Source organism: Lissotriton vulgaris, chromosome 10, assembly GCF_964263255.1.
Source record: "Lissotriton vulgaris chromosome 10, aLisVul1.2, whole genome shotgun sequence".
Classification (NCBI taxonomy): Eukaryota; Metazoa; Chordata; class Amphibia; order Caudata; family Salamandridae; genus Lissotriton; species Lissotriton vulgaris.
Genome location: NC_141698.1, coordinates 275,615,830 through 275,631,419, shown reverse-complemented (window position 1 = coordinate 275,631,419; position 15,590 = coordinate 275,615,830). Strand labels below are relative to the sequence as shown.

Here is a 15,590-nt window from a genome sequence, read left to right as displayed (position 1 = left end):
TGTTCCGCCAAACTGACCAGTGGAGGTGTAACCCCTCCCATGAGTTGGCTGTGTTCCAAAAATGACCATATATGTACCTAAACTTTGTAACCATGTACCACCTACCTTTTTATTGCCTGTAAATTGTATAAAAGAAGGACTCGCACCAACGTTCGGTGTGATACTTCTTGCATTGCCGAAGGGTGCGGTAGGAATGTACCACCACCCCATGGGGACTTAATAAACTTGTTCTTTGTACTGTTCAGTTTCCGTGCCAACAGTTCTTTTGGTGTAAGTGGGTATTTCTGCGGAGCATGTAGGCCTTGGGAACCCAATACCACAGAAAGACACTGGCAGACTGTGTGCATCCGCGTACCATCCTCCCTATTGCACCTGTTATACCTGAGACACACAGGTGAGTCAATCAATTCTGCCCTCCACAACCGCATTCGTGTGTAGTAGACCCTGTGCAGATATAGGCGCAGACACACCGCTATGGCCGCCCCCACACAGGGCCGCTAGAGCCTCCACCCAATCCTCCTCCTCCAATGGTTCCAGATCTCCCTCCCAATCTTCACGAAGTATGTCACTCACTATTTTGATGATACATTTGGTGCTATTGTGTGACTTCAGGATAAGATCCGCAAAATAGTTAGCCTTGGCAGTAGCTATTACTTTTTATACTTAGCTAGATTATCCTTCCAGGTAGCTTTTTCATTCTTAGCGTAATGCTTTCTCCATTGTCTTTCGGCCCGCTTACATTCCAGCTTATTAGTCCTCAATTCATCAGTATACCACGGCGCAGAGGATCTTCCCCGTTTCCTAATGTTCTTGATAGTGGCGAGCTGATCAGTTTTACTAATTAGTAGCCCACAAAAAAAAGGTGTAATTCTCTGCTCACTGCATCCTAGGGTCAAAAAGGGTCTCTAGATGAAAATCCGGGGACGTTTTAGCCTTCTTCAATAGAGCCTTCTAATGCCTGCCTAGAAAACACATTTTTTCCTTGGGCATGGATCTAGTCCGCCTAACATGAGTCACTCTAAATTTGACCAGGTGATGATCAGACCATCCCACTGGTAAGATTTTATCCATTATAATCGAGTTTTCCCCGGAGAAAACCAGGTCTAATACATGTCCTTCTATATGGGTCGATTCTGAGACCCATTGCAAAAAATTCATATTTACACGGGACTGAATAAGATTGTTGTAAGCTGTATCCATCTCCCCGTTAGGCCACAGGTTAAAATCTCCCAGTATCATCAGTTTATGATGGGTGAGTGCCATTTTACTAGTCACATTGACTAGCTTCTGCTATTGTTGTGCATTAACTGATCCCAGAGGTCTGTAACAAATCATGCCAGGCAAAAAATGCCCAACCGGTCTTTCACAGAAAAACGTAAGATTTCCATATGTGCGACCTTATCTATGTCTAAAGGGATAATGTCCCAAGAATCCTTGAAAATGATCCCAGTCCCTCCTCCTCTACCACTCCGCAGCGGTTTATGAAATGCATTATACCCCACTGGGCAGGCTAGCCCCAGATCAAGGTCCAGCCCTGATTCTGTCCATGTCTCTGGAATCCATTGCCATTTTTTACACCTGATTGAAAGAGCTGGTGAGTACATGCGACTTTCGCATATGAGAGAAAGGCCTGATAACTCAGGGTTGTGCCTCAGCGAAGCTAAGAGAGCACATCCTGCAGGAGTCAGGTAAGTCGCTAGCAGACATTCTGACCAAGGGCCGCTCAAAGAACTGTCAAAAGCACACACTTATCAATTGGGAGCAGCCTCACAAAGAGCAGTAAAGACCAAATCAGTCAATGCGGTCATGCCCCGGAAAGGCCCAGAAAGACCAAAGAAGACCATGACGCCAGCACAAGCATGTGCCTACTGTGGAGACCCGGCCCATCACCCGGCTAAGTGTCCCGCAAAAGGCAGATGGTGTGCTGGGTTTGAAAAGTTTAACCACTTTGTAAAAGTATGCTGCTCCGGCAATATTTGAACACCCTGCACAACCGTCAATGCAGTCTCCGAATATCAAACACTGGCAAACCACTCCTCATTGGCCACAAACCAATGGGGAAGTGGAACACTTCATGAGGACTTTGAGCAAAGTCAGCAAAATCGCACACGTCAATCAGCAGCAACTTCAATAGGCCATCTATTACTTTTTACAAGCGTATCGCCAATCCCACAGTCCACCACGGGACAAGCACCTAGACACCTCATCATGGGGTGAGTGATCCAGAACTCTATTAGCCACCATCTGGAGTAGATCCCGCTCTTCTCAGTGATCAACAGGTACTTGAGAAGTGGTGTACCACCAACAACCAGGCCAGCCAGCATCAGAGAGCCCGAGAGTCCACCGTAAGAGTTGGAGACATGGTACTTATTAAGAACCGTTTCCCTGGATGCAAGTTTTGGTTTCCGTTTGAACGTCACCCCTGGGTGGTCACCCATATTCATGGTACTAAGGTAACCACCTGGCAGGGTGAAGAAGAGATCTTGAGAAACATTTCGATTTTCGATTCGAAAAATCTTTATTTCGATCACAAGATCATAAAAGATGCATTACATTTCATACAAAATTTTAAAAACGTATTAAACAACATTAGTGATCCAATTGATAAAAATGGTAAAATAGAGTGCCGCAATTTCAGTCTATCTCAAGTCGTCAAATCTTTTTATACAAGCCTTTTTACCCATCGACTTCGAACATACCACATAGAAGTTAAAAATTTAGACAGGAAAAAAACTACAATAGGGGATAAGTCTGCCTTTAAAACTCTATAGGCGGTTTGGAAAGATCTAAATCCCAAATTCCTGAGCAAGGGGACTAGCCAGTATTTCCTGCTCCTCTCATAGCCCTTACAGAAAAAGACTACATGAACATCGTTCTCCTTTGAATGTGCGCATACCGGACAAGTTTCTTTGGAGGAGCGGCATGACCAGGATGCAGTGAATGATGCTAAGGGGAGGGTTCCATATCTCCATTGGAGAAATAATTTCCTAGTTAGTACTGGAGACATGGCGTCTAAAACACTTTCAAGCTGGTAAGCGTCTTTAACTTTTGTGAACAGGTAGGTCAAAGATCCTTCTCGTGTACCATTGGGGGCTCTAGTGATCTTGAGTTCTTGATAAGCTCTCACAAGTACCTTTTTTGGGATCTTAGAACAGGTGTTTAGAGGGTCCAACCATAGTTCCGGGAAACCAATTTCCTCCAGCATTCCCTTAATGTAAGTCATCCACGGGATTCTCCTGGCGTTGGGTAACTGCAGGAATTCCTGTAGCTCCGCCCTATAATTTGAGAGGTCTGGGCTACACCATAGACGCCTCCAAAATGTCAAAGGTTTAAGACCTAGCTCCTCCGTTATTGGTCGGATGCCCAACTCCAATCTAAGGGGAAGTAATGGAGTGCTCTGTGGGAGGGCAATAATCTGTCTCAGGAATTTATTCTCCGTTGATTGTAATTTAGACGATTGAATATGACCCCACAGCTCGCCCCCATATGTGACACCAGCCCGGGCTTGTGCTTTGTAAATATGAATAATGGGGGTAAGTGGCCGGTAAGAAGATTTGTTCACCAGTCTCATAGTGCCACCCGCCAACTGAGCCAGTTTGATGTTCACTTTTGACTGGTGAGACGACCACGTTAAATGTTCATTGAGAGTGATCCCCAAGTATTCAATAGGATGCACTCGTTCTAATTGGACTGTGCCCAGCCTAGGTGGAGCACGATTATGGGGGTTAGGATTAAGAATCATGTATTTAGTTTTCTGGGGGTTAATTTAAAGTCCCCGCTCTGAGCAAAACTGCAAAAATCCGTCCAGGACACGTTGAATGCCCATAGGGGATTTAGACAGCAGCAGGGTGTCATCTGCAAACATAATTGCAGGCACCCTGCTGCCGGTCAATTTTGGGGCGTCATTATTGGCAATCCTGTTCAGGTGGGCAACGACCCCGTTCACAAAGAGGCAAAACAGGGTCGGTGCAAGCACACAGCCCTGTCTTACCCCTCTGCGAACGGGGAACCTTTCGGTTAATTTGCTACCTCTGCCACACCTCACGCGGGCATAGTTGTTATGATGTAATCTCATCAGGATTGCCAAAATATCTCCAGGGACATTCAGCTCCTCCATGACTCTCCAAAATTTCGCTCTAGGTACCAAATCAAATGCGGCACGTAAGACTACGAAGACAGTATACAAGGTGCCGCCCTCAATTACAGCTGTTCTCCAGTAAAGGAGGTTCAGCCTGAAAATTTGGTCTATTGTCGATACACCCTGTCTAAACCCCGCCTGATAGGGGGTCAGGATACCCATCTCATCTGTCCAGGCCTGTAGCCGGTCCAAAATCAGTCTTCCAAAAAGCTTTTGGGAGATATCAATAAGACTGATTGGACGGTAGTTGGCTGGGAGCAGAGGGGACCCCTTTTTAGGTCTCGCCTGTCGATGCGCATGCGCATCGAGCAAGCGAGACTATTGCGAGTTATCCACTCTTTATCTGCACTGCAAGGAATCGTGGCGATTCCTTGCAGTGCCCGTGACTTTTAAGGTCAATGCGCATGCGCATTAAGCTTATGCGCATGCGCATTGACCTTAAAAGTCACGGGCGCGTGCATGTCCGTCTGTTTACCCGCTCCGCCCCCTCCCGCCGTGTCGCCTTGCCTACTCTCTCTCCCCTCTCCGCCCCCTCCCCTTCCCGCCGTGTCGCATTTCTCCTCCCCCCTCCCCTCTCTTCCCTCCGGCTTCTTTTTTTTTTTTGTTTATTTTACTCGCCCCTCTCCCCTCTCCGCCCCCGTTCCGCCCCCTCCCCTTCCCGCCGTGTCGCATTTCTCCTCCCCCCTCCCCTCTCTTCCCTCCGGCTTCTTTTTTAGCTGTTTAGTCCCGTCGAGGGGAAGTGACAGCCATTTTTTACTCTCTCCGGATCTTGTCGGAGAACGTGTTGGCGAGGACCTCACCTGGAACCTTTCAGAGAGCTAACAGGCGGAAGGTTATGTTTTGTGTCTTTGAGTTTTCAAGTCCCCCGCCTCAGTGGTGTTTTCTTTGTACACCTGGGTTTGAAAGCTATTTTGTTTGTGGTCCCCCACTCCATTCATTTTCCTCAGTGTTCAAGTGGTTCGCTTGTTTCTGCTTGCGCATTTCTTCCTTTTTGTTTGCAAATACTTTTTGGGCTTGTATCAGAGCAGCGTGTCACCTTCGGCTATTGATTTTTTTTGACTCTGCTAAGTGCGCCCTCTGCTAAGTGGCTCTCTGCTTAGTGCGCGCTCATCAGCTCGTGCGATCTCCTGGCACTGCCCCGGCGCTCTTTCTCCCGCCTTGTTTTAAATGCTGTTTTTTTGTAGGGTTGGTCCCTGACAGAGCCGTTTATCTGGTTCAGCAGGATCTGCAAATCTTGGCCCCTTCAATAAAGCAACATTCGTCATGCCCACGACCCAGACTGAAGCCCACTGAAAGGCTGCGTTTATCAACCAACTGTAACGATGTTGGGTCAGATCGTGGGTTGTTCAACATCCTTTTGCTCACACCGTCATCCCCCACAAGACCCCCCGCTTGAGACCCATTCTCTCAGTACTGCAGTCTCACAAGGGCGCATCATCCCCGCTCCCACCTCTGCCCCTGTACCCTTTTCTTTGTTTCATTGCAGCAGTGGAAGGTTGTTCTTGTATACCTGTCCCTTCCTGTTAGTGTTGCCACTTCAGGTTTGTGCTTCCTTTGCCGAGTTGTGTTAATAAGGCCTGGTATTTTCTGACCCATTCCAGGACTCTGTTGTTCAGGCTACCTCAAAACATCTCCATTTGTTACCCGCTCCGCCCCCTCCCGCCGTGTCGCCTTGCCTACTCTCTCTCCCCTCTCCGCCCCCGTTCCGCCCCCTCCCCTTCCCGCCGTGTCGCATTTCTCCTCCCCCCTCCCCTCTCTTCCCTCCGGCTTCTTTTTTTTGGTTTATTTTACTCTCCCCTCTCCGCCCCCGTTCCGCCCCCTCCCCTTCCCGCTGTGTCGCATTTCTCCTCCCCCCTCCCCTCTCTTCCCTCCGGCTTCTTTTTTAGCTGTTTAGTCCCGTCGAGGGGAAGTGACAGCCATTTTTTACTCTCTCCGGATCTTGTCGGAGAACGTGTTGGCGAGGACCTCACCTGGAACCTTTCAGAGAGCTAACAGGCGGAAGGTTATGTTTTGTGTCTTTGAGTTTTCAAGTCCCCCGCCTCAGTGGTGTTTTCTTTGTACACCTGGGTTTGAAAGCTATTTTGTTTGTGGTCCCCCACTCCATTCATTTTCCTCAGTGTTCAAGTGGTTCGCTTGTTTCTGCTTGCGCATTTCTTCCTTTTTGTTTGCAAATACTTTTTGGGCTTGTATCAGAGCAGCGTGTCACCTTCGGCTATTGATTTTTTTTGACTCTGCTAAGTGCGCCCTCTGCTAAGTGGCTCTCTGCTTAGTGCGCGCTCATCAGCTCGTGCGATCTCCTGGCACTGCCCCGGCGCTCTTTCTCCCGCCTTGTTTTAAATGCTGTTTTTTTGTAGGGTTGGTCCCTGACAGAGCCGTTTATCTGGTTCAGCAGGATCTGCAAATCTTGGCCCCTTCAATAAAGCAACATTCGTCATGCCCACGACCCAGACTGAAGCCCACTGAAAGGCTGCGTTTATCAACCAACTGTAACGATGTTGGGTCAGATCGTGGGTTGTTCAACATCCTTTTGCTCACACCGTCATCCCCCACAAGACCCCCCGCTTGAGACCCATTCTCTCAGTACTGCAGTCTCACAAGGGCGCATCATCCCCGCTCCCACCTCTGCCCCTGTACCCTTTTCTTTGTTTCATTGCAGCAGTGGAAGGTTGTTCTTGTATACCTGTCCCTTCCTGTTAGTGTTGCCACTTCAGGTTTGTGCTTCCTTTGCCGAGTTGTGTTAATAAGGCCTGGTATTTTCTGACCCATTCCAGGACTCTGTTGTTCAGGCTACCTCAAAACATCTCCATTTGTGCATACTTGGAGGCTTCAAAACCTGGTTTGACAAGGCTGACCTATATTTTTTGCACCGACCACAGTGGCAGGGACTAGGAGCTACAAAGTCGTTGGGTGTGATCATCATGTTCACGTATTCAACCTCTCTTTTCCATTTTCGCTACAAACTATTAGACCAACAAAATGCTTAATTAGTGTCAGAGCTCCCGTAGGTCTGTTGAGGCAGGAGTATAAAAGGGTGATCGAGGGGCAGCATGAATTTGACTAATTAATCAGTACATGACTAGTAATTATTAAACAAAGCAGCATTGGGTCTACCTAACCGCACCCTCAACCCCTCACTCACCCTCACCCACCCTCACCCTCACCCACCCTCACTCACCCTCACTCACCCTCACTCACCCTCACTCACCCTCACTCACCCTCACTCACCCTCACTCACCCTCACTCACCCTCACTCACCCTCACTCACCCTCTCACCCTCACTCTCACTCACCCTCACTCTCACTCACCCTCACTCACTCACCCTCACTCACTCACCCTCACTCACCCTCACTCACTCACCCTCACTCACTCACCCTCACTCACTCACCCTCACTCACTCACCCTCACTCACTCACCCTCACTCACTCACCCTCACTCACTCACCCACTCACCCTCACTCACTCACCCTCACTCACTCACCCACTCACCCTCACTCACCCTCACTCACTCACCCTCACTCACTCACCCACTCACCCTCAACCCCTCACCCTCACCCACCCTCAACCCCTCACCCTAACTCACACTCACTCTCACTCACCCTCAACCCCTCACTCACCCTCAACCCCTCACTCACCCTCAACCCCTCACTCACCCTCAACCCCTCACTCACCCTCACTCACCCTCACTCACCCTCAACCCCTCACTCACCCTCAACCCCTCACTCACCCTCACTCACCCTCACTCACCCTCAACCCCTCACCCTCAACCCCTCACCCTCACACAGTGCAATAGGTCTCGGAGCATTTGAGTTAGAGCTTTTAGAAATGTTTATGGCTTTTTTTTTTAATTCTTTAGCATTGGCTACAGGGAACAAAAATGCTAAAGATTTACAAAAAAACCCATAAACAATTCTAAAAGCACTAACTCTAATGCTGCGAGACCTATTGCATTTCTAATGCTTGTTGTAAATTGGGACCACCTCTGCTCCCAGCCAAGTATCAGGAACCTCCATTCCCCCCAATATGGCATTAAATATCAATGTGAGATATGGGGCCCATATCTCTGGTTCCTGCTTGAACAGGCCCCCAGGTACCCCATTGAGGCCAGGAGCTTTCCCTGCGGATAAACCAATGATGGCCTCCCTCGCCTCTTTTTCAGTAAAGGGAACCCCAGTTGGATCAGAAGCCATTGTACTGCCTGCTATATTGGGAGACCCTTCTTCTTGAGATTACAGCGCCTGGAAATGACTCTGCCATATGTTAGGGGCTATATTGGGCTCAATTGCTGAGGCTAAGTCCTCTGTGCCATTAGAGACTATGCGCCAAAATTTGCACGAATCCCTATTGGTTAGTGATCTAGCGAGGTTTTCCCAATAATCTTGGTCCCATTCAGCCCTCGCGTTCTCCAGGAGCTTTTTATAAGATCTTCTCCTGGCTTGAATTTCTTCCTTACTATGGCAACCTTTTATTGCAAGTAGCAATTTGGCCTTGGATTCCCTGCAAGTGGCGTTATACCAGGTCGTCTTAGCCGGGGGGCCTTTTCTTTTCCCTGACGTTGAGAACAAGTCCAGCTCTAGGGTACTAATTAAATCTGCGTGTGTTTGTGCAAGCTTTTCTCTGTTATCAGGACCTTGCTCCTCCTTCCCTATCTGAAAGGCCCTCTCCAGGAGCGGTGTAATCCTTGCGTATAGCTTTGGTATTCCGTCTACGCTATTAGCCAATTTCTCCCACCTGACTTTTCTCCGATTGTTTTCGAGTAGGAGTCCCGACTTGTCTTTGTCCGTTCCATAGGATGTGGCCTCATGCCCCGGTATGGAATAGGACAATTCCAAGGCGTTGTGGTCGCTATCCGTTCTTTCAGTGACTTTAAAGTCAACTATTTGTGACCACATAGACATTTTAACGAGGATATAATCCAGTCTTGATTCACTACCCATTTTGTTATAGGTGTGAATACTGGGAATATCCGATTTACAGCGGCCATTGCAGGCCCTTAGACCTTGGTTTAAAGTGAGGGCAGTTATCTGCAGGGCCAGGGGGGTCCAGGCCCTGGGGGGAGGGGCCACCGTCTCTGGGACAAGCCAACATGAATCTTCCTCGAAAGAAGGGCCATCACGTAGGCCTGGTAGTGGTTCGTACTGTGAATTTAGATCGCCTCCCACCAGGCACGCGAGTTCCCATGGAATGCCTTCTAGGAACGCAGAAAGTTCCTCTATGGTACTAGATTCTTTTGACATGGGTACTGGCCTTGAATATATGTTAACAACTACCAACTTCGAGGAGTTTGGCCACTCTAATAGGACAGCCAGTATGTCGTCAGAGGCGGTCTCTAGACAGGTAGCGTGGCAGCCTAGGTCCGTTGCTACCCATGTCGCAAGTCCTCCCGATGGCCTGCCCCTTCCCCCCCACTTAGCGGGTTTGGAAAAGGCTGCGTAACCCTGGAATGTTAATTCCTCACGCGCCCAGGTCTCCTGGAAAAGTAATATATTTTTGGAGCTGATGTAAGAGCCCCACTCTATGGAGTCGATTTTATTGGCTAGGCCGGCCACATTCCATGAAATCAAGGTTATAGGGTGCAGTTTGGTAGTGGCTGGTCCTGTAGTGGTGGAATTGTCAGCATTATCCTCCATAGACGCCAACTGACTTATGGGGGAATGGCTCATGTCGGATATTATATTAATAGGGGTCACAATAGGATCCTCCCTGCTTAATTCTGGAGCTAGATTGGGTTCCACTATATTTTTTGCCCTTGTTTGTATGACGGGTAGTGGGAGTGCACTAATCTCGGTCCCGGGAGGTATTGGGAATTCTCCCCCCTCTTCGTCCAATTGTCAGTCAACCATTTCCAAACTACTATATCTGTTGTAAGTAGGGAAATAGGCTGGGTAATGTATTCTGTGGGGCCCCTGAATTCCTCTCATGAATCCTCCCCCACCGCCCCTCCTCCTTGTGATAGTTTCCCAGCCAGCCTCCTCGCCATATGGTAAGAAATGGTCTATAGGTCGTCCCCTATGGTGAGGAGGGACATTTCTCTCCCTACGACAACTTTCCCAATCGTCCAGCAGTTCTTGATGGTGCCCCCATCTCTGATCCTCTAAATTGTAAAGGCTTGATGGATAGAAAAATGAGAGGGGCAGTGGTTGAATGTTACTGCCAAAATCATCGGAAGCCCAATCGCAAATATATGCAGCTGTATTCTGCTCTCTAAAGGTAACCAGAACGCAATCTCCCCTTATAGATTTTTTGGAGTGACCCACCCATGTGGCCCGCCTGACCATGGAGATATCACTGGTTATTCCTCTCGGGAGTGGTCTATTTGTGGAGAGCCAGCTAATAACTTTATTCCTAAGTGAAGTTGTTGATTCAAATGTCAGAGGTTTTAATTCCGGAATCCCCACCAGGACTAAGGTGTAAGGGGCTGCTTCTGGGGGGAGGTTGACGGATTTTTGTGTGCGGGTGGGGTTAGATTTCTCTCCCGTAGATGGTAGATCGCCCTTAGTATCAGTCAGGGACAGAGCAGTATCTTTGGGGAGGGGAATAGTTTTTGGGGTGGCAGTTACTGTATGATGAGTTATAGTGGGGGCATTGTTGGCGTTTAGGGGTTGCAGTGTCTTGTTTGGAATGACTTGAGGAGTTTTGGGATTTGGGGGGGTAGCTTGTTTTTAATAGCTGTGGGGGGTTCGTTGCCCTTTTTAGACTTTGGTTCTGGTCCCCCTTTTACTGCTTTAGCTCCACTGATATCAAGTTTCCTCGAATCAGCGAGTTGTACAGTGGATTTCTCAATGATGACTAATCTAGCTTCGATCTTGATCAGTCTAGCTTCAAGGGGGCTCAGTAGGGACCTAAGGAGTGTGCCTATGTCCTCCAGTGTGATTTCATCGGTGGAGTTATCCACTAGAGTGATATTAGTAGGCGGTGGTAATGGCGTTGTGTTGTGGATTCTGGGGGGAGTTGTTATTCCCGACTTCTCTAGGATGGTAGCAGTGATGGCTCCTTTCCCCCCTTTACCTCTCGGCTGTTTGGGTCTAGGTGACTTTATCCTATTATCTTCTTTGTTTTGGGCCCCCCTCTTCTTTTTTTGTATTGCCCCTTCCCTCACCCCCCTGTCTCTATCGGAGCTAAACTCTTTATCGTTAGCTGCCTCTGTATTATTATCTAATGTTATTAGAGGGATTACTGCTGGAGTTTGAGGCATTTGGGTATTAGGTAGGGCCATTAGGCTCATGTCCTCAAATTCACTCGGGCTTCGATAGTAAAATCGGGGTCAGTTGTAGTGATACTTGGGAGTTGACACGATGCTAGATCGGTCCTTTCACTGTTTAACGCTTCGGCTCTGCCATCTGGGGTTCTGGCTTGAACCATTGGGCCCATTGAGGATCTCCTGACCCAGTCTATTTCCTGAGAGATTCTTCTCTCCAAGACCTCAATTTCCTCAATCAGAAGGGATCCAGCTTTGGCGAAATAAGTGTCAATGGGACCCTATACGGCTCCAGCCGCAGCTAAAGAAGTTTTACTTCTAGTTTCTCTAGTGCTCATTGCTCTGATAGTTGGGAGTCCTGAGTATAAAAATGAAAGGGGGGGGGCCCGGGCCGGACTCTCTCGTACTCGAACGGCCTCAAACGGCCCGCTCTTTGCCCGGTCTTCGCCCGCGCCTCCGTCCGCGCGCGTCCCGCGTTCGCGTTAGGAGGCTGGGCTAAGTAGGAGGAGGAGGGGGGTGGGAAGAGGCACCAGGTGCGCGGAATGATGTTGCGCAAGCGCTCCTGGTCCTCGCAGTCCCGCTCCCGGTCGCTGGACGTGGTTTCCTTGTTGGAGATGGTGACTGAGCACACGGGCTCCAAAGTCACAGGCAAGTCACTGTTAAGCAGGATTCAGAGGGCAGGAAAGATTCCTCAGCAGTCCGACTGCGAGCCGTCCCCGCGGAGCGGGGGCCGCAAGTCGTTTTGAGCTCACAGGGAGGAGGGGGCGGGAAGAGGCACCAGGTGCGCGGAATGATGTTGCGCAAGCGCTCCTGGTCCTCGCAGTCTCGCTTCCGGTCGCTGGACGTGGTTTCCTTGTTGGAGATGGTGACTGAGCACACGGGCTCCCAAGTCACAGGCAAGTCACTGTTAAGCAGGGTTTAGAGGGCAGGAAAGATTCCTCAGCAGTCCGACTACGAGCGGCACATTTCTTATTTTAAGCGCTTTCAGATGCGAGTTTCTCCTGGCATGATGGAAGAAGGTATGAAGGGAAACTGGGTGACAGAATGACACATCGGTGAGTGCTGGTTTCTCAACTGTCATCCTCGGACTGATGGGTGGAAGCAGTACTTAAGCCACCCCTACTGTACCTCCGAGGGCAGACAGAAAACTTACCCAGTCCGACAGGATGGGGAATCAGGAGCATCAGTACTGGGTATGGACTGAGCTGTAATCTTGCTTCCTCCATTTGTTTGAGGGACCATGTAATGCAAATTACATGCTCCAGTTTAAGCGCCTGATAAATGTAGGAGAGTGGGGAGACATACTCATTGTTATACAGTTTGTGAACAGCCCCGTCAAATGTGAGCTATAGTCTGCCGATGACAATGGGGAGGACGTTATTTCTGCTGTCTAGATGTTTTGTTTGTTACAATAAAGGAGGATTGTAATGTCCTTATTGTCCTTCAAGTGGCATTACTGGCAGGATGTGTTGGTGGGACAAACCCATGAGTTAGAGGGGTGTATTGAATAGGTTACCTGACCTGCAGGTCTGTTGGCACGGTGTTGGGTACCACGTGGGCATGAATTATTAAATATAGGAGTGGGCAGGTAAGGAAACCTTCTGCACCGCGACCGGATGAGACAGTTATTCCCCAGTCTCCGGTGTGTCTCATTCCTAGGCCCTCTTCCCCGGCAATCACAGCCTAGCAAAAATCATCTGGCACTTCTGTGTATCTTGAGCCGCCAACATAACAGAAGTCAGGATTAGAACCTGATTCCCCAGTTTCAAAACTGCTAACTCTAGCCATTAGCACACATCTCCTCCTCTTATAGACTTGCCTAGTACTTCATTTTAGCTTACATTCTTACATAGCTACTTAGTTAGAAATCCTAACTATGAAGTCTAGACTTTGAAGTGTGTGAATGTCACTTACAAGACACCGCCTCTAATGGCCACTCATTGACATTGCCAGAGAGCGTCTGTATTTCTCATGAGGCTAGGCTGCATTCTAATTTACACCATTTTAAGAAAGGCTGTGTTACAAGCTTTGAATGATTTGTGGTTGGACTGTGAGTCCCAATTACAGACTTTGAGTGCTATCCACAAATTAGGATATTTAAAAAAAATGAAAAAACTCCTTGGCAATATTTTCTTTCAATCGATTACTAAGGGCTTTGCGGGTCAGTGCTGGCACACTCTCAGTTTTTTGCTGTATGCCTTAAACTAAAGAGTAAGGACGATAACAATCTTGGGTGATACCAGGATCCTCACTCACAATATGTGAAAGGTTTTTGGATGGGTACAGGTCGTCCCATTGGCTTGCCTACTTAGAGGGATGTTCTGGCGTAGAATATGCTCTGCTCCATGCACATGAATAATAAAAGAATTAACTTCTATAATTCTGTCTCTCAATTGAGTGATTGTAGATACAAATATAATAATCTCAAGCAAGCCATTTCATAAAGCATATACACTCAAATCATATATAAGTCGTTTATCAACCTGACATGCTTAAGTTTAGCAAAAAATACTTTTTTTACTGCCTGTATCTTATTTTATAGAATAGAGGAATGGTCATTTTTAGGTTTGGCCTTCCAGCGCTAATACCTGATTTACATGTTGTTACAGAATCTTCAAAATATGCATAGAGTGGACATTGGCTGCGCCCAGAATTCTTTCTATCTCTCCTCATCCTATTGGCTACTTGGTGCATCATTCTGTTCCATATGGAGTACTTGCATTCCAGTGTACTAGGGAGTATTTTACACCATAAAAGTACTCTGAATTACAATGCATTAACATATTTATAATACAAGGGATTCTATAAGCTCTATATAAACGGCAGTCATTATTTCTTTATAATCGGAGACTTGTGATGCACCAAGGCACCGAATATAAAGAAAAGACGTCAGAATTCGACTATTATAAGATTATTTCAGCCGAGTTCTGATGTCACAATGCCTGCTGCCACTGCCAGTAGCTGAGGTCGAAGGAAGGTCAGGTCACTAAGCATAGCTGTGTTGTGTGGCGTTTTAGGATCCGATTACATTTTCCTGATTCATGCCCTTATATAGGCATTGAAATCCAGCCCTTATTTAGGTATAGCCCATACTACCCAAATACAGGCATGGCTACTTCCATTCGTTCACCAAAGCTCACAACGATTTCTTGGAAAACCAGCTTAAGCAGTTAGGGAACTTCCCCTTGCTTGAATATTGATTTCTCCAAGAACTCAGTTACTTTACAATGAACAACTATTCCCCAGGGGTTCATTTATGATGTTCATATGCCTGACTTTACGTCAAACTATGGCATTCCTAAACCCCTTCAAGGTATAAATATACCTTCACTTGCTAAAGCAAGATACGGTGGTTCGGAGCAGTTCGAAGACCTACTTGCCCGACGCAGCTCTCTACAGCAAGTGCCGAAGGAAGCCGACTCTCCAGCTGACGCACTGATCAGGAACCTGCCCTTCTTGCAGAGAATCTAGCTTTAGTGTTTCTGACTCCCCTTGCGGGTGTTGGGAAATCGAGTCCTGAGAAAGAGATGGCAGATCTCCTTCATTCTAACAAGGTATGGAGCTGATAAGAACCTTGAGAAACCTTTGGTAGATTCTTGGCAAAACTAAACCTATGCTAAACGACAAACGCTTACTTCTTCCCTGGTCTTAGACTTAGGTTAGGTACATTGGGGTAGGCATATTTTAGAAGCACCAGTTGTGTATTTTAGTCTATGTTATTTATGTATGTATTTTTATATGGCTTAGAAACCATGCAATGCTCTTACAGTATTATTTCATATTACTGTTTACGTTGTATGCATTATACTTTGCATTCTGCATAACAATTGTAGCAGTTCAACTCTCTTGCCTGAGAAAGAAGACTGTTCAATAAACCTTTTATTGAAAACGCCTGTCTCTCTATTTCTCTGCAACTCTGTAGAAACGAAGCATGCACGATTGACTGAGTGAAATACTTATCTATTGTTTCCACGACTGTGAGTGATATATTCTTATTCTTGGGAAGCAAAGTTGTCATCTTTATGCGGTTGCCAGAAACGAATCCCTTCTTGTGTACTCGAGAAAGTTTCTAGTGACCTCTGAGTTAGCTGGCACACTCACAATTAAGTTTAGTATATTCAGTAGAGACCTATTGACTTAAGTCCTACGTCAAATCTATAGGATATATTATTCCAATGCGCAGAGCCTATTTGGAATATAGAAACTACACTCCAACTGAAGCAGCTGTTTAAAACAATGCAACTGCTGCTTTTCTTTC

General features: G+C 47.4%; 1 protein-coding gene and 1 non-coding gene across 2 annotated transcripts in view; one reads left to right on the top strand and one right to left on the bottom strand.

The window, feature by feature from the left end:
• LOC147685121 (unconventional myosin-Ig-like) overlaps positions 1-15,590 on the bottom strand; it is a 1,601,091-nt gene that overhangs the window by 149,635 nt on the left and 1,435,866 nt on the right. The window lies entirely within an intron of this gene.
• On the top strand, positions 13,527-13,677 carry LOC147685122 (U12 minor spliceosomal RNA). Its single transcript, XR_015300783.1, has one exon. It is a non-coding gene; the product is annotated as a U12 minor spliceosomal RNA (small nuclear RNA).